Raw genomic sequence first — 15,960 nt, forward strand, 5'->3', positions numbered from 1 at the left:
CCTAAGGTTGCTGTTGCCTCTAGAGCGCAAGTGTAGAGTCGGCAAGGGCCTCTTCATAGTTCTTTGGCCTTCCAGAAGTTCCCAACTATATTGCTGAGTTGTTTATTGCATCCACATTTGGTTTATCTGTTATCTCTCTCTAAGCAACAAATACTAAAATATGTGATCTTTCAGGAAAAAAAAAAATAAAGCATCAGCCTTCTGGTTGGTGGCTGACTGCTCCGTCATTGTACCATCAGGACTCTTTGGAGCTACTAATAACTGCCACCTCAAAAAATTATGGGGGAAAAAGTAAGTCAGCTAATGAGAAGACAGCCCTCAATGAGATGGATAGATGGATTGACCACAATGACTTCAACAATGGACTTGACCTTGGCAGAGATGGTGAGGATGGCCAAGTGCAGGGTAAGCTTCTGATCTGTTGACAAGGCCGCTGTGAGTCATAGTCAAATTGATGGTACCTCACAACAATATGGGGGGGAGGGGGCGAGGAATGCACAGAACAATTACTTCCACTTTCCAGCCTTTCTACCCTCCAAGAAAGATCTCTGCCTACCACCAAGGGTTCTGTGGCCAAATATACTTGGGCCACACGGGATTAAACAAAGCCAAATCACTTTCTCTTTTTCTAGGCTCTCACAGAGACTGTGATGTGAAAATTCTAATGTGCACTATAAATTTCCAAGAGGAGAAATTTCCCAAATATTTATGACTGAGTACCCTGTAACTCAGAAATCCTATTAACATCTTTGCCGACAATGTGTTCCTAGGGACACATTTAGGTAAATATTTATCCAGAAGACACAATTTTTTTCTCACTTCGATGTCTACCCAACACACCTCTCACATAGTAAGGTTGGAGCTGTTGGTTTATTAGTAAAATACAAGAATAGACTCAGATTTAGATTAAACCTTTCCAAGCAATCCATTTATTATAATCAGACTAGTCCTGAGTACATACATTATGTTACTCCATTTTATCTTTAAAACAACTGTATTAGATATGTATGCTTTACTAGATATTTCATTACATATGTATGTGTTATTAGATATTTATATATAAGATGTTTATGTTAAAGAAAAACAAAGAAATGAAGAACAGAATTGGAAAACGAATGTTGGGTATAACAGTGTAACCCTGGCAATGGCTTGAGAGTCTTCCCTTGAACTTGAATCTTCAGGTTGTTAGAAAAATGTATCCATTACCATCCAACTATACTCAAGACACCCTTGACTTGGCTCTTAGAGTTTCTGAGTTTAGTCCATCAACCTGAACTTATTATGGTCAGAAGGAATCAAAAGTAGCAAGGCTTCCATATGACCCAGCTATACCACTACTTGGAATATACCCTGAGAAAATGAGAACTGAGGCACAAACTGAGATTTGTACACCAGTGTTCATGGCAACATTATTCACCATCTCAAGAACATGGAAACAGCCCAAATGTCTAACCACAAATGAATGGATTGAGAAATTATGGTACATTCACACAATGGAATACAATGCAGCATGCAGGAGCAATGATTTTGTAAATTATTACCTAACGGGAGGGACTGGAGAGCATTATGCTGAGTGAACTAACTCAGTCCCATAAGGATAAATGTTATATAAAACCATTATTGTAGAATGAGTATAAGGATCCAGGAGGGGTGGGAGAGGCTGGAAGCAGAGGGATGAGGATGTGCAGGGGGAAGGAGGGATTAATCATCAGTTGTACAGTTTGATGGGGGGGGCGGGGTGAAGGATACTGAAAGAATTTGTTCTTGAAAATAATGTATTTGAATTTTGTAAATAAACTAGTAGAAAAAAAAAAGATATCAAGACATCTCAGTTCGTGCACCCAACTGTACTCATTCATCTTGGACTCGGCTGTGGAAATTCCAAACCATTCGGTGAAGTGACAAGATTTCAGAGTAGATGTCCAATGCTGGAAATCGCCTCACTAATATCTTAGTTTTGTACCCCTTGACATACTAAGTGGAACCTGGATGATGAATAAAGAATACTGAAGGAGAATTGACACTTCTGAAATATGACTTTGGCCAACAATATTGAGTATGTCACAGGCTGTCATTAAAAAATACAAACACATTTGTCCTGAAAGAAATATAGCCAGAATGTTCCTTAGCAGTGTGATGATGGCAAGACTTTATTTCATGTTCTTCAGACGTGTTATGAGGAGAAACCAAGCCCCTGAGAAGAATTATCATGTTTGGTAAAGTAGAAGGTCAGTGAAAAATCAGACAATTCTTGGTGAGGTGAACTGACACGGTGGCTGCAATAATTGGCTTAAACATAGCAATGGCTGTAACGATGGCACGGGACTGGGCAGTGTCTCATTTTGTCATACATAAAGTCTCTATGAGCAGGAACCAACAAGGCCACTACCAGTTCTTAACACAGGACACATGTTACTTTCGGATGGGATCTGTCCAGGGAAACAATGAGGAACAAATCTACCTTCCTCTGTGTCACTCAGTCTGAAGCAACACCACTACCCCAAAACAAACAAAGATGAATGACAAAACCAAGGAATAAAGCACAAACGTCACCAAAAGAGTGTCAATCTACATCTCTCCAATTCAAGTCAGGAAATTCCGGTAACTTGCCAGGTTAGTCCCCAAGTAAAGTTGATGGACCAAAACGAATGAAAGAAAGAAAATCAAAGAAGGAAGAAAGAAAATAACTGGAGAGCGTTGTGCTGAGGGAACTAACTCAGTCTCATGAGGACAAATGCTGTATAGAACCATTACTGTAGAATGGGTATAAGGATCCAAAGGGGAGGGAGTGGAAGCAGAGGGGTGAGGATGGGTGGGGAAGGGGGTGTTAAATTATGGGGTCACACAATTTGATGGGGTGGGGGGGGGTGGCAAAAGGCATGGGAAAGATCCAGTGTGAAAAACAATGTATTTGAACTTTGTAAATGAAACAGTATAAAATTACAAAAAAAATATTTTTTTCTAAATAAAAATACTTAAAAAAAAAAGAAAAACATTTGTTTTGTAAAGTTGAATGTCAGAGAAAGGGAGGGAAATTGTCAATGACATACATGAATACAATGGTTAAAATTGTCACCTGAAAGATGACAGGAGGGAGATGGTGCTAGTACTAGGCAATGCTTAATGACAAATGGAGTCTCCAAGAGTGGAAGAAATCATTACTAAATACCTATATACAGGTAAACTCGAGGTCAAGTGAAGTGATTTGCATTAAGCCAATACGTAGAGGAGGCAGAATCTGAGATCATGCCCATTGGACTCTAAGACAAGATTGTCTTAAGCTATCGGTACTTTAGATACAAGGAGAAAAGTAAGTAGACATTGAAAACGATTGTTGTGGGGAATCCTCAGAAAATTCCCTGACTGATGCCTGAAACGCTCTGCTTTGTGCAGGGACTTTTCTCCCCCCCCCCCCCCACTTCTCATGTGAACAGATTAGACTAATAGATTATGAGCATTATAACACATATCAGGGCTGATGTGAGCCTGTTCTTGAAAGATAAGCTGCATATCAGCACTGAGGGAAAATGAATTAAAATGCAAATCTGAGTGTGCCCCCATTGTTAGGCTATCTCTAATAGATATGTCTTCCTGAATACATCACAGGCAAAACTGTCAGTTTGCATTCCAAATAAAGCACCACCAAGCTCTAATGGCATTTCTCTAAGGGTAGAGTTTATAATTGGATTTTGCCATAGGTGGAGTTTTTAGTTGACCTTCACCTGGACCCATAGTCTTTGCCTCATTGGAAAAATATAAAGAACAAACACATTATCCTTCCCTGACCCTCTCGACAGGAGTGGTCTGGCCCAAAGCCTCAGCTGCCAAGGTAGAGAACACTCCTGGGTCCTCTGGGCTCTAGTCACCAAAGAAGTGACTACACGCCCTGAGGGCACGGGACTTGACAAATTATTGACAGGCTCATCCTGAGGGAGATTGCTGACAACAGTTCCAGCAGAGCTAAAGGTCGCCTGACATTGCACTCAAAAAGGGAGTGAAGGCTAGGTGAAACTCTCTCAACTGGTTCTGCTTCTGACTATCTTGAAATGTCTTCTTTCATGAATATTAAAAGAGAAAGGCAGTGCTGGTTCAATGGTAGACTTCTCATCTTCAACGTGGGAGATCCAGGTTTGATTTCCTGCCAATACCTTTCAGGTACAGCCATAATCCATCTGTCAGTGAAGACTTGCATTTTTCTGTGACACTGAGAAGGTGTCAGTATCACAGACACAGGAAGCTGTATGAAGATAGACTAGAAAAGAAAAGCCTGGAGATTTACTTCTGAATATCAGTACAGACCACAAAGGTCCCCTCTGCAGCCCATTATGAATATGGAGGCCGAGGAGCAGTTAACAGTCCTTTCATCAAGGGGCTGATGATATACCAGACGGGAGAGTCTCTTCTCATCCTCAAAACAAAGATATTGATTAAGGAGCAAGTCTAGGGTTTCAGAGTTGTGCTTGTCACCACTCAGCCTGATGGAGAAGAAAGCTAATGTAGGAAACACATATACATAAACTATGACAGGGGTGAGAGAGGAATGAGACAGGATGGAAAAGATAAAGAAGGGAAGGGAGGATGAGAAAGAGTGAAAAACGGAAGGAGAACAGGAAGGAGGAGGCAGAAGGGGAGAAGAAGTTTGTTGAATGCACAGATGTTGTGTGCCTCTGAGGTGGAATCAGCTCGTAGCTGAGCCTCCAGCGGGTTTTCAGAGGCTGTAAATCGCATGGGAAGAAACTGCCCATCTTTCTCCTGCACTGCAGCTGGTGGATTCGAACCACCCACCTTTGATTGGACAGCACAACTCCATACCACCACCAGGCTTCCAGAAGTCAGAATAAACACTAACCCTCACTGTCTCATCAAATCAAGTTGTTTGCTCTGATATCCTGAGGAATCCAGGCTGTAACTTTGACATGTACTTTTTCTTTCTCCCCCTTTGCATTAGCCCATTTTATCAGTGCCTTTTCTTTTTCCTTACATCTTAAAAATGTCGTTCACCTCCACAGTTGAGTAATCAGACAGCTCAGAGTCCCTGCGTATAACCCTTAGCCATCCCTCAGTCTTGGAAGGGTTGAATGAATAGGGGGAGAGCATTCTGCTGTCGCCATAATGTGCTTCATTTCTCCTGCCTATGTTGTTCATCAGCATTTCTAGCCAATGAGATTTCCCCTGGCAGCTTCCAAGACTGCCAATCTAGCTACACGAAGATGAGTTTTTTGGGGGGAGACTGGCAAACACTAGTTTAAGCAGAGAAAACGCTACCTTGTTGAAATTCATATCCACCAGAGGGCAGACTTGTTATCTTTATTCGGTTGGCTCTCTCAAATTAGAATTCTTTATTAAGAGTGAAACTTCTGCAAATAGTTGCTTCCCACAACAGTAAGAAAGGAAGTCAGAAGAGGAACCGATGCAGTCAAACTGTGGCATTGGCAAGGAAGACTGAATATACCGTGGGCTGCCAAAAGAAGGAGCAAATCAGTCTTAAATACAAACAGAAAAAGGAGGGGAGGGGAAAGAAATACAAATAGAAATGCTCCTTAGAATCAAGGATAGCAAGGCTTCCACTGCTTACTTTGGATGTGTTATCAGGCAAAACCAGTCACCAGAAAAAGACATCGGTGAAGCAGATGGTTCATGCAAAAGAGAAACCCTCAGGGAGGTGGACGGACACCACAGACCCAACAACAGGCCCAAAGGCATCAAGAATTCTAAAGAAGGAATGGGGTCAGTCAATGTGTGTTTCAGTTGGACATTAATTTGGTTGCCCTGAGTCACAGCTGAACTGATGGTGACTAATGACAATAAAAAATAAACCCTGTTTCCCACACTCTGTTCTATCCTGTACCATCCTCACAATCTCTGCTATGTTCAAGGCCATTGTTGCAGCCACTGTATCAATCCATTGTGTTGAGGGTCTTCCTCTCTTTTGCAGACCCTTCTACTTCATGATGTCTTCTTCCAAGAACTAGTGCCTCCTGACAATGCGTCCAAAGTCTCTGACCATGGTCAATATAGCGCCGAGAAATGAGTGTTGTGGGTTAGAAGCCATTCAAAAGACACAGTGGCTCCATGAATGGAGGTGAGCCTACCAATGACCTTGAAGAGGACACAAGACAATGCAAAATTTTGTTCTGTTGTATATATTGGCACCATGAGTGAAAGTTGATTTTTTTACAACAACAGCTGAAAAAAGAGGAGAACTTGAACATCTCACTAATTTAAATTTATCTAAGGCCACATGGCTATGGTTGTATTCAAAATAACACAGTATTTAAATTTTAAATACTATAAACAGCAAGAAAACCCCCTCAAACTTAGGAGCATTAGAAGTATATAGTCAGGTGTCTCCTTTCCCCAACCCCTAACTATACTTAAAATTCTTTAAGTTCAGCTTTTTAGGGTTTCCTGAGGTTTCACAAGGTATTCAATGTTAGATGGAAGTAAAGATATTAAACACAATGATAAAGTCTTCTTCTGATGAATGTCATTGAAGGTGCTTATATAAAATGAAAATAATATTAAAAAGTGGAAAAAAATCCCACCTTTTATGGAACGTATTACTTTAAAGAACTCTAAAACTCTAGCTGAATGTATGTTAAAAAGCAAAGATGTAAGGGAACTCTGGCAGTCCAGTGGCAAGAAGCTGTGCTGCAATCCCGAAGGCATGCAGTTCAAACCCACCAGATGCTCTGCTGGAGGAGGGGCGATGTCCTTGCCAATTGGAGCTGACTCAATGGTACACAACAAGGGGAAAGGGGGGAAAAAAGAGCGAAGTTGATCCTTGGAGGACTAATGTGCGACTTGGCCCCAAGCTGTGTCCTTTTCATGTCCCACATATGTGTACAAAAGCTGAGCAATGAATAAGGAAGACTGAAGAAGAATTGGCATCTTTGGGTTAAGGTGTTGGTGAAAAATATTAAATATACTATGAAATGCTGAAGGAGCAAAGACATCAGTCTTGGAAGAAGGAACCCAGAATGCCCCTTCGAAGTGAGAAAGGTGAGAATTTGTCTTATGTAGTTTGGAGAAGTTCTCAGGATGGACCAGTCTCTAGAGAAGGGCATCATACTTGGCAAAGTAGAAGTTGAAGGGGCAAAAAAGTAAGAAAAAAGGAGGAAGATCTGGACTAAGATGAATTAGCACAGTTGGTGTAACAATGGGCTCAAATCTAGCCGAGACTGTGAGGATATAAGATTGGGCAGTGTTGCTTTCTACATAAAGTACACAGAGTACATGTGGGGCCATTAAGAAGAGCCTAATCATAACTAACCCGTAGCTGACATTCCAGTAGATCTTCAGAATAAGGAGTTGCACTGACAACACAAAGGTACATGGTTCGAATCTACCAGCCGCTCCTCAGGAGAAAGATGGCAATCTCCTCCCAGGTGATTTACTGCCTCTGAAAACTTGCTAGAATTGGTTCCAACTCAAGGATACATAATAACAATAATCAATCAATCTCTCTCCGCCCCCATATCCAAATATCTACCTAATTTCTTAATTTATAAACCTGATTTCATAGTAAGCAACTTCCTTCTGAGTTTACAGTCATGTGGTGATGATTGATAATGAAAACTCTCAAGTCTAACAATATAAAACACAATAAAGGAGACATTCAACAGGCAGTAATTGTAACTCTCACAGACTCCCTAAATTGGCACTTTTATCACTGCTCCCCTACCTAGTGGTAAGAATCTGTGCTTCTATCCTGAAGGCACATGGTTCAAATCCACCAGCTGTTACATGGGGAAAGGATGAGTAATCTCCTTCCATGCAATTACTGCTTCTGAAAGCCCTCCGGAGGGTCAGCTAGAGGTGAGTTCCAACTCCATGGTACACAACTATGACCCCAAACATACACTGCATTTAATTAAGAATTGAGCAAATGTATTCTCATGGTCTACTCTCAACCAATACTATTTGATATTACAGACTTAGGTTCTCATCTCTCTCATTGCCTTTAAATCGGAACCAATTCACAGGTTTTCAAGATGATAAATCAAACAGAAAGAGATTGCTTTAGGTTAAAATACCAAGCTGACCAAGAGTATTTTCATACAGTAGTGTTTATGAGGTTTGAGGCCACCAGCTGCTCCGCGGGAGAAGGATAGGCAATCTACTCGGGAGCAATGATCTGCCTCTGAAAACCGGCCGGAGGGTCAGCTGTGGGCCATTTCTAACTCTACAGTGCACAACAACAACAACAACAACAGTGTTTATCAATTTGTTTTAATAAAAATATCATTTTGGAATGGAAGTTGTAACAAATAAAGTCCCCCACATCTTGAAAGCAAGATATTCTACCAAGTTAAATACGTCAATTACAAAAGGACAAATATTGTATAATCTTATTTATAATAAAAGACACTGAAACAAGCAAACTAACTAACAAAACCCTCTGAAGTCCTTGAATCCATTCTGGTTCATGGCGGCCCTGCAGGTCAGAGCAGAATTGTCCCAAAGGACGTCTAAGGCTGTAAATCGTTTTGGAAGCAGATAGCCTTATTTCTCTCCTCTCCCTCCCCCCCACCCCAGGGAGTAGCTGGTGGGTTCAAATCACCAACCTTTTGTTTGACAGCCAAATTATTAAAAAGAAAAATGTATTTGTTGTTGCCAAGGCCTGGAGGGAAGGAGAAAGGGGAAATTATTGCTTGTAGAGAACTGAGTTTCTGATAGTGGTGATGAAAAATTCACACTAATTAGAAGTAATGGTTCAGCCGCCAATTGGTGTAATTGATGTCATTAAACTGTACACCTGTGGATGGTTGAGTTGGTTAAAAAGAAAGTGGACTTCTCTGGCTTAGAAAGCATTCAAAGTTTACATGAAAACTTCACTGTTCATGAGTAACAGATTAACATGCTAACTCAACTTCCATTTTTTTTGAAAACTCTAATCTCAACTCCCTGCCACTGAGTTGGAATGAACTCACAGCTCACTAAATGGCATTGGTTGAGATTGCCCATTTCTCTCCCCAGGAGTCACTGGTGGATTTGAACCACCAGAGAGGCACAGCTTTTGGTTTAGCAGTACAACTCTCTAGGGACTATACCACCAGAGCTCCCTGAAAAAACAAAGCACAAAACCCTCTATGACTTAACTGATTTGTCAAGCTTTGGAAACCTCTCAGCTGTTAAGCTGTTTAGAACAAATAAGGGCTACAACAATAATGAACTTACCCATCGTTTATGCTCAAACATGATCCTTTTATGCATAATGAATCATCTAAATGAAATTTGTTTCAACAGGAAAGCAAGAGCTATTTAGAGTATTTTGCATTAAAAAGGTGTTTTGACAAAGTTTTCATGGTGACCTATCTCTACCCTCACTGTCCAAACACCTACACACTAGAGGACTGATCTCCTGATCAAAAAAACTCTCCTGCCTTTTTCTATCCTCTCAAGAAGGTTATATGTTGACACTATGATAAGCTGCTTGGTTACTAACTGGAAGGTCAGCAAGTCAATCCGACCATTTGCTCTGCAAGAGAAAAGCCCTGGCAGTCTCCTCCTGTACAGATTACAGCCTTGGAAACACTACAGGGTAGTTCTACTCTGCCCCATATGGCCATTAGGAATTGGAATTGGCTTTTTGAAAGTGTAAAAGGAGTGAGGGTAGTATGGGAATGGCCATAGCTGACTTTTACAAACTTCACAAAAGAGAACTGTCCCTGTCAACAATATCAACACCACAAGATCAATTCTCATGAGGTCAGACGTGTCCTCCACATTGCTGTATCTCTTTCTACTCATCTCAAAACCAATCTTACTGTTTTACTGGGTCCAGAATCTGATGTGATAGCTCATGGAATGAACACACAGAACTATACTGGAGAAGTCAAAGGTTATAATTTAGGTTTGTAGCAAAATGCAGTCAGGACAGGTGCAGACACAAGCTCGCAGTCACCTCAGCTTTGAGTGTAATGGCTTTAGGCCAGTGTTAGCGCTCCATCCTGCCTATTATGGCTCCCTCCCTACTTCTCGTCCTCCAATAAACTTGGTAAAAGTGCTTAGCTCTGGTTCCATGCCAGGTACCAATCCCAAGGTCCACTCTGTCTCACATCGGGTTTCTGGTCTTCTGCTTTGGTCACTGCTGCTGCTACTTTAAGTCTAGCTGGAGCAAGCATCTCTGGTCCTGAAGGGTCCTGTGTGTCTTCTTCTCTTTTGCTGGTGATGAGACTCTCTATTCTGCTGCTGGAAATGCTCAATTTAATGGTGAGATTGGTCAACACCCTTGTGGATAGTCTATACACCCTATTTGCATATCCCCACCCATTCACTTGGCAAAGTCAAATTCAATGGCTAAGAAAGCCACTGTGAACATAAACCCTTAATACCACAGAAACGCACCAACAATATCCTCCCATTAGGAGCCTTTGGGTGTCAAAAATTGTTAAGCATTAAACTAATAGCTGAAAGGTTGGTGGTTGAAGCCCATCCAGAGGTGTTTAGACATGAAGCCCTCTATCCACGAGATCTACCAGGATAGATGCTAAGATCTACTCTTACTGTTGGTGTGTGCTGTTGAGTCAGAATTGGCCCATACTCCTGTGGATTTTCAGACACAGTTAATTTCACAGGAGGAGACTGTCCGTCCGTCTCCTGTGGAGCAGCTGGTGGGTTCAAGTTGTGTATCTTTGTGTTTGCAGTCAAATCTTACCACTAGGCCACCAGACCTCCCACTAGTCTACTAGGATGGCCGAAATTAGAATTAATGATTAATATTCCCTGGGATTCAACTCACATGGAGCCCTTATGGTGCACTGGTTAAACAATGGACTGCTAACTGAAAAGCTGGAAGTTCTAAACCACCCGTGGCTCTGAGGGAGAAAGATAAGGCAGCCTGCTCCTGTAACAATTATGGTCCCAGAAATCCACTAAGACAGTTCTAGTCTGTCATATGGCATTGTTAAGAGTCAGAAACTACACCAAGACAGTGGTTTGGGTGATTATCACTCAACACGGAATTATCATTATGCTCAAAACCATCCGGTGTGCCTATTCTCTTCCACTTCTGTTTCCAAACACCCGGGAATATACAATACCATGACCTTTCTTGGATAGCTTTAGAAGGTCCTAGCTTTCTCCCTAAAACTTGTGTTTTCTTGAAAAACATGAGTGTCACTTCTCTTGGGTAAAGGAGAAAAGTCAATGTGAGGCCCTCTGTCCTTTGAGCTTTTACTAGAGGTGATTCATGTTTCCCTGCCCTGGACATTCTTGCACAGAAAGTAGGCTACCACTTTTAAAGGTCCACCACCCACTTAATTACGAAGACTTGAGCACACTCGGTGCTATCTGTCACAAGTACAAATGCACAAATGCCATTCTTTGGAAATATGCATTGTTAGATTCTGAAGCTTATATAGAAGGGGTTTTCCTTTTATGTAGTGCTTTTGTAGCTAATGCTAGTTAATAGCTAAGGGGGGCAAAAAAAAAAGTCAGACTTCCAAAGAGGATCACAATTAGGGGGTTGAAGGAGTGACAGTACTTCACAGCTCCCCCTGGTTTCTGAAAGCTTATTTGGCTGGAAAGCATATACCATGACACCTAATTGGGTCCAATCTACTCTAAGTATGTTCCTAGCAATTAGGGGGTTGGCTGTATGATTTACAAAGGAAAAATATCTACTGACCATAGTAACACATAGCGCAGCAATGTCAATCTTAGAATAAGACAGAAGGAAGCCAGCAGCTCCCCTTTTCCAAAGTGAAACCAGGCATGTAAGGTGAAAGCGGAGGTCCCTAGGTATGAAAGCCATCATCAGTTCTAGTTCACAGAAAAGTCCTCCTTCTCTAAATGACGTCTGGCCTTTGTCATCCTGAAGACATGACTTCATGAAGACATGACTTGGAAGAGCTTCTGTGTGTGTGTGTGTGTGTGTGTGGTGGCCTAATAGTAAGAAACTGTGCTGTGATCCCAAATCCAAGCAGTTCAAATCCACCAGCTACTCTGCTACACAGCAAAAGGATGGACGATCCCCTCCTGTGCAATTTACTGCCTCTGAAAGCCTGCTGGAAGGTCAGCTATGAGTCAGTTCTGACTCAATGGTACACAGCTAATGTAGGTAAGAGAGAGAGTGTGTGTGTGTGTGTGTGTGTGTGTGTGTATTTTCATTCGTTGCTGTTGAGCAGAACCAACTTAAAGTAACTTAAAGGTGACCTTCCAATGGGTTATTGAGGCTATACATTTTACAGAAAGAGACTGAGTACCTCTAGCCTTCAGAAAAGCTAGTTTAAATTGCCAGAAAAACATACATGGCCTTTGGGTTAGCGAAGCAACTCCCTATGGACCATGCTATCAGATCTACTGTGTGTGAGTGTGTGTGTTGTGCTTTGTGTCAGAACTGACTCACAGCAGGCTTTCTGAGCCTGCAAATTGTACAGGAGGAGACTGTCTATCTTTCTCCCACAGAGCAGATGGACTGGCTGGACAACCTCTAATCAGTGGGCCACCAGTGCTCCGATTCAGCCAAAGAGCAGCAAGTTGACCAGCTGTTGTATAGTCCACTCCAACCACAGCAACCCTCCTGTGTCACTCCGTGTATCAGAGTAAAATTGTACAATTTGCATTGTCATTTCCCCACCTTGTAAACAGATTACCTGTCCTATTCCCCCCCCCTTCTTTCTGGGTGGATTTGAACCTCTGACCTTTCGGTGAGCAGCTGTTCACTTTAACCACCATATATGGTCTGGTGGTTCACAGACTGAAGCCAAAATGTGATCCATTAAGGGAAGAGGTCTATCAAGGTCAGCTCCTCGAATCTTTTTTTTATCATTTTATTTTATTATTTTTGCGTGTGTACCATCAAATCAGATCTGACTGGCACAGGAGGAGATTGCCCTTCCTTCTCCAGCAGAGCATCTGGTGGATTTGAACTGCATACCTCTGGGATTGCAGTGCAAATTCTTGCCACTAGGCCACCAGAGCTCCCTTAGCTCCTCAGATCTTGACACGACTGTAACATTAACAAGAAGCCTGGGTGATGCAGTGTATCAAGGACTGAGCTGCTAATCAGAAGGTCTGCAATTTGAACTGAGCAGCTGCTCCGCAGGAGAAAAATGAAGCCATCTACTTCTGTACAGATTACATACAGCCCGAGACCCTGTGAGGTAGTTCTTTTCTGTCTTACAGGGTTACAATGAGACAGAATCGACTTGATGGCAGTGGAGTTGTTTTGGGGATTCTTAGGACCTTTAGCCAGGAGCAGTGTATTCACAAGGTTATCCCACTGACCTGTATGTGTGTGTGTGGAAGGAGGGGGCGTGTAAGTGAGTCTTGGGCGGTGTTATGAAGTGCTAGAGCACTACTTCCCACAGTTATTACAGCACCTGAACACCAGCAAGGGAAAAGAGCTGCACAGACCTGAAGAGATATTGATTCAAGGCTTAATATCCTCTTCTTGGCACTTTGAAGGAGCAATTCTCCTTTCGATTGCCACATCATGTCAGTCTTCTATTTGTCTTTTTTTTTTTTTTGTTTGTGTGGGCAACAGGTGGAGCCAAATAACATCCCTGCCAAATTTATAAGGAAATATAGGATGCAGTCTTAACAAGGGAGCTCCCCAGAGCTGCTGCAAATGGAGGTTAAGAGCACATTCATTGCACTTAGCTCTCGGTGTTACCGTGATGCTCCATCATTTGCCAGAGCTCTGGGGTGGCCAGTGGGCAGAGCGACAAAGCAGGAGAGGGGATGACGGCGGAAAGACAGGTCTCAAATGGACACTTCTCCCACAGAGACAATGGTCAATAAGCACACAAAAAGATACTCAATGTCATTAATCATTATGGAGAGGTACCTCAAAACCACAATGAGACGTCATTTTATATTCATCAGAATCAGAACTAAAAAAAAAAAACAAAACAAAAAAAACCAAAATCATAGTAACAGCTGGTAAGCCTGGGGGGGAAATTGGAACCATCAACCAATGTTGGTTGCAGCTGTTAGGTGCTGTTGAGTTGACTAGAACTCGTAGCGACTCAGTGAACAGCAGATGGAAACCTGGTCTTGTTCTGGGCCATCCTCCCAATCTCTGCCAAGGTCAAGCCCACTCAGTGTTGCTGTCATGATGTCAATCCATGTGCTTGTGGGTCTTCCTCTCTTTCACCGACCCTCTATTTTTTCTCCACCATGGTATCTTTTCCCAAGTACCGGCACTTCCTGACAACACGCCCCAAGCACGTGAGATGAAGTGTCACTCTGCCTGCTCTTCTGCTTCCAAAGAGTACCCTAGTTTCACTTGTTTCAATATTTTTCTTATTTGTTCTTTTGGCTAGTGGGCATGCACCATGAAACCTTGCAAAGACACCTCAGAAAGGTGAACCCAGAGTTCCCATAGGGCTAATGTTTTCCCTCTTTTCATATGCACTTTTACCCCCATGAGCACACGAGTTCCCTAGATATTTTCTAAAAATAGGAATTTTACACAGAGTGGAAGTACTGAAGTAAAAATTCAATACTGATACTATCTTATACAAGGAATTCTGTTGCTGTAGTGCTCTGCTGACCTAAATGGACAGAGTTTCAAATCCACCAGCTGCTCCATGGGAGAGAAATAAGGGTAGCATCAGGATGGATGGTGAAGAGATTGAGATTGTTCACACCTTCAGTTTGCTCGGCTCCACGGTCAACACTCTTGGCACCAGTAGACAGGAAATAAAAAAGCGTATTGCAATGGGAAAGTCTGTGGTTAGGGACCTCTCTAAAGTACTCAAGAGCAACGGTGTCTCTCTGGAGACTAAGGTGCGCCTGATACAAGCCATGGTTTTTGCAATCACTTGTTATGCATCAGAGAGTTGGACAATGACTAGGGAGGATAGAAGGAGAATTGACGCCTTTGAGCTGTGGTGCTGGAAAAGAGTATTGAATGTACCATGGACTGCCAAGAAAACAAACAGATTCATCCTAGAGAGGATTAAACCAGGCTGCTCCTTGGAGGCAAGGATTCTAGGGCTTCGTCTGACATACTTTGGACATGTTGTAAGGAGAGACAGGTCTTTGGAGAGGGACATCATGCTGGGCAGAGTGGAGGGACAGCACAGGAGGGGAAGACCCTCTATGAGGTAGATTGATTCAGTGACTGGGGTAATTGGGACGGGTGTGTCAGAGGCAATGAGACTGGCACAGGATAGAGCAGGGTTTAGGGCTGTTGTACATAGGGTCGCGATGAGTCGCAAATGACTCGACGGCACATAACAACAACAACAACAACTCTTCCATTAAGATTTACACACTTGGAAACCCAAAGGAGAGTCAAAATGAGTCAATACCACCTGGATGGCAGTGAGCTTTGCTTGGTTTCTCTCTTTTATAAGGACCTCTGGTGGAGTAGTGCGTTATGGGTGGGGTCACTAACCCGAAGGTTTGAAGTTCAATTCCACCAGCTCTTCCAATGGAGAAAGACGAGGTATTCTGCTCTTGCTCCTATATGAGTCTAGGAACCACCAAGGAGGGTCATCCTGAATTGAAATTGACTTGATGACAGTGGGTTTTGTTTTCGGTTTTGTATGCTGTTCTGTCTTTTTTACATTTTTATCTTATACAAAAATGTTACTAGTTATCCAAATGCTGTCTTTCATATGAAAATTAGGAGGCATTTAGGATTAGTAGGTTCAATGTCTAACATAAAAGTTAGTGGTTGGCACTCACCAGTTACTGCATGGAAGAAAATTGAAGGAGTTGGTCTCTGGAAAGATTCACAGCCTTGGGAACACTATGGGGCCCTTCCACTCTGTTCTATAGGGTCCATGAGACAAAAGTGACTCGATAACAATGGTTTGGTTTCTTCTTTTCATTCTTAGGTTTAGCAAAATTAATTCCTAAACTATTAAAAAAAAAGGCAAGAACTCAAGGCTTTCTGAACGGTTTATAAAGCATATGTGATTAGGTATTATTGTCATGACAGGAGTCCAGAACTGAAAGCTATATAGTGGAGTGGACTTGAGGGGAGGGATTGTATAACAA

The sequence above is a fragment of the Elephantulus edwardii genome, unplaced genomic scaffold, assembly GCF_000299155.1.
Source record: "Elephantulus edwardii isolate Elephantulus edwardi_28Jun2011 unplaced genomic scaffold, EleEdw1.0 scaffold00162, whole genome shotgun sequence".
Lineage (NCBI taxonomy): Eukaryota > Metazoa > Chordata > Mammalia > Macroscelidea > Macroscelididae > Elephantulus > Elephantulus edwardii.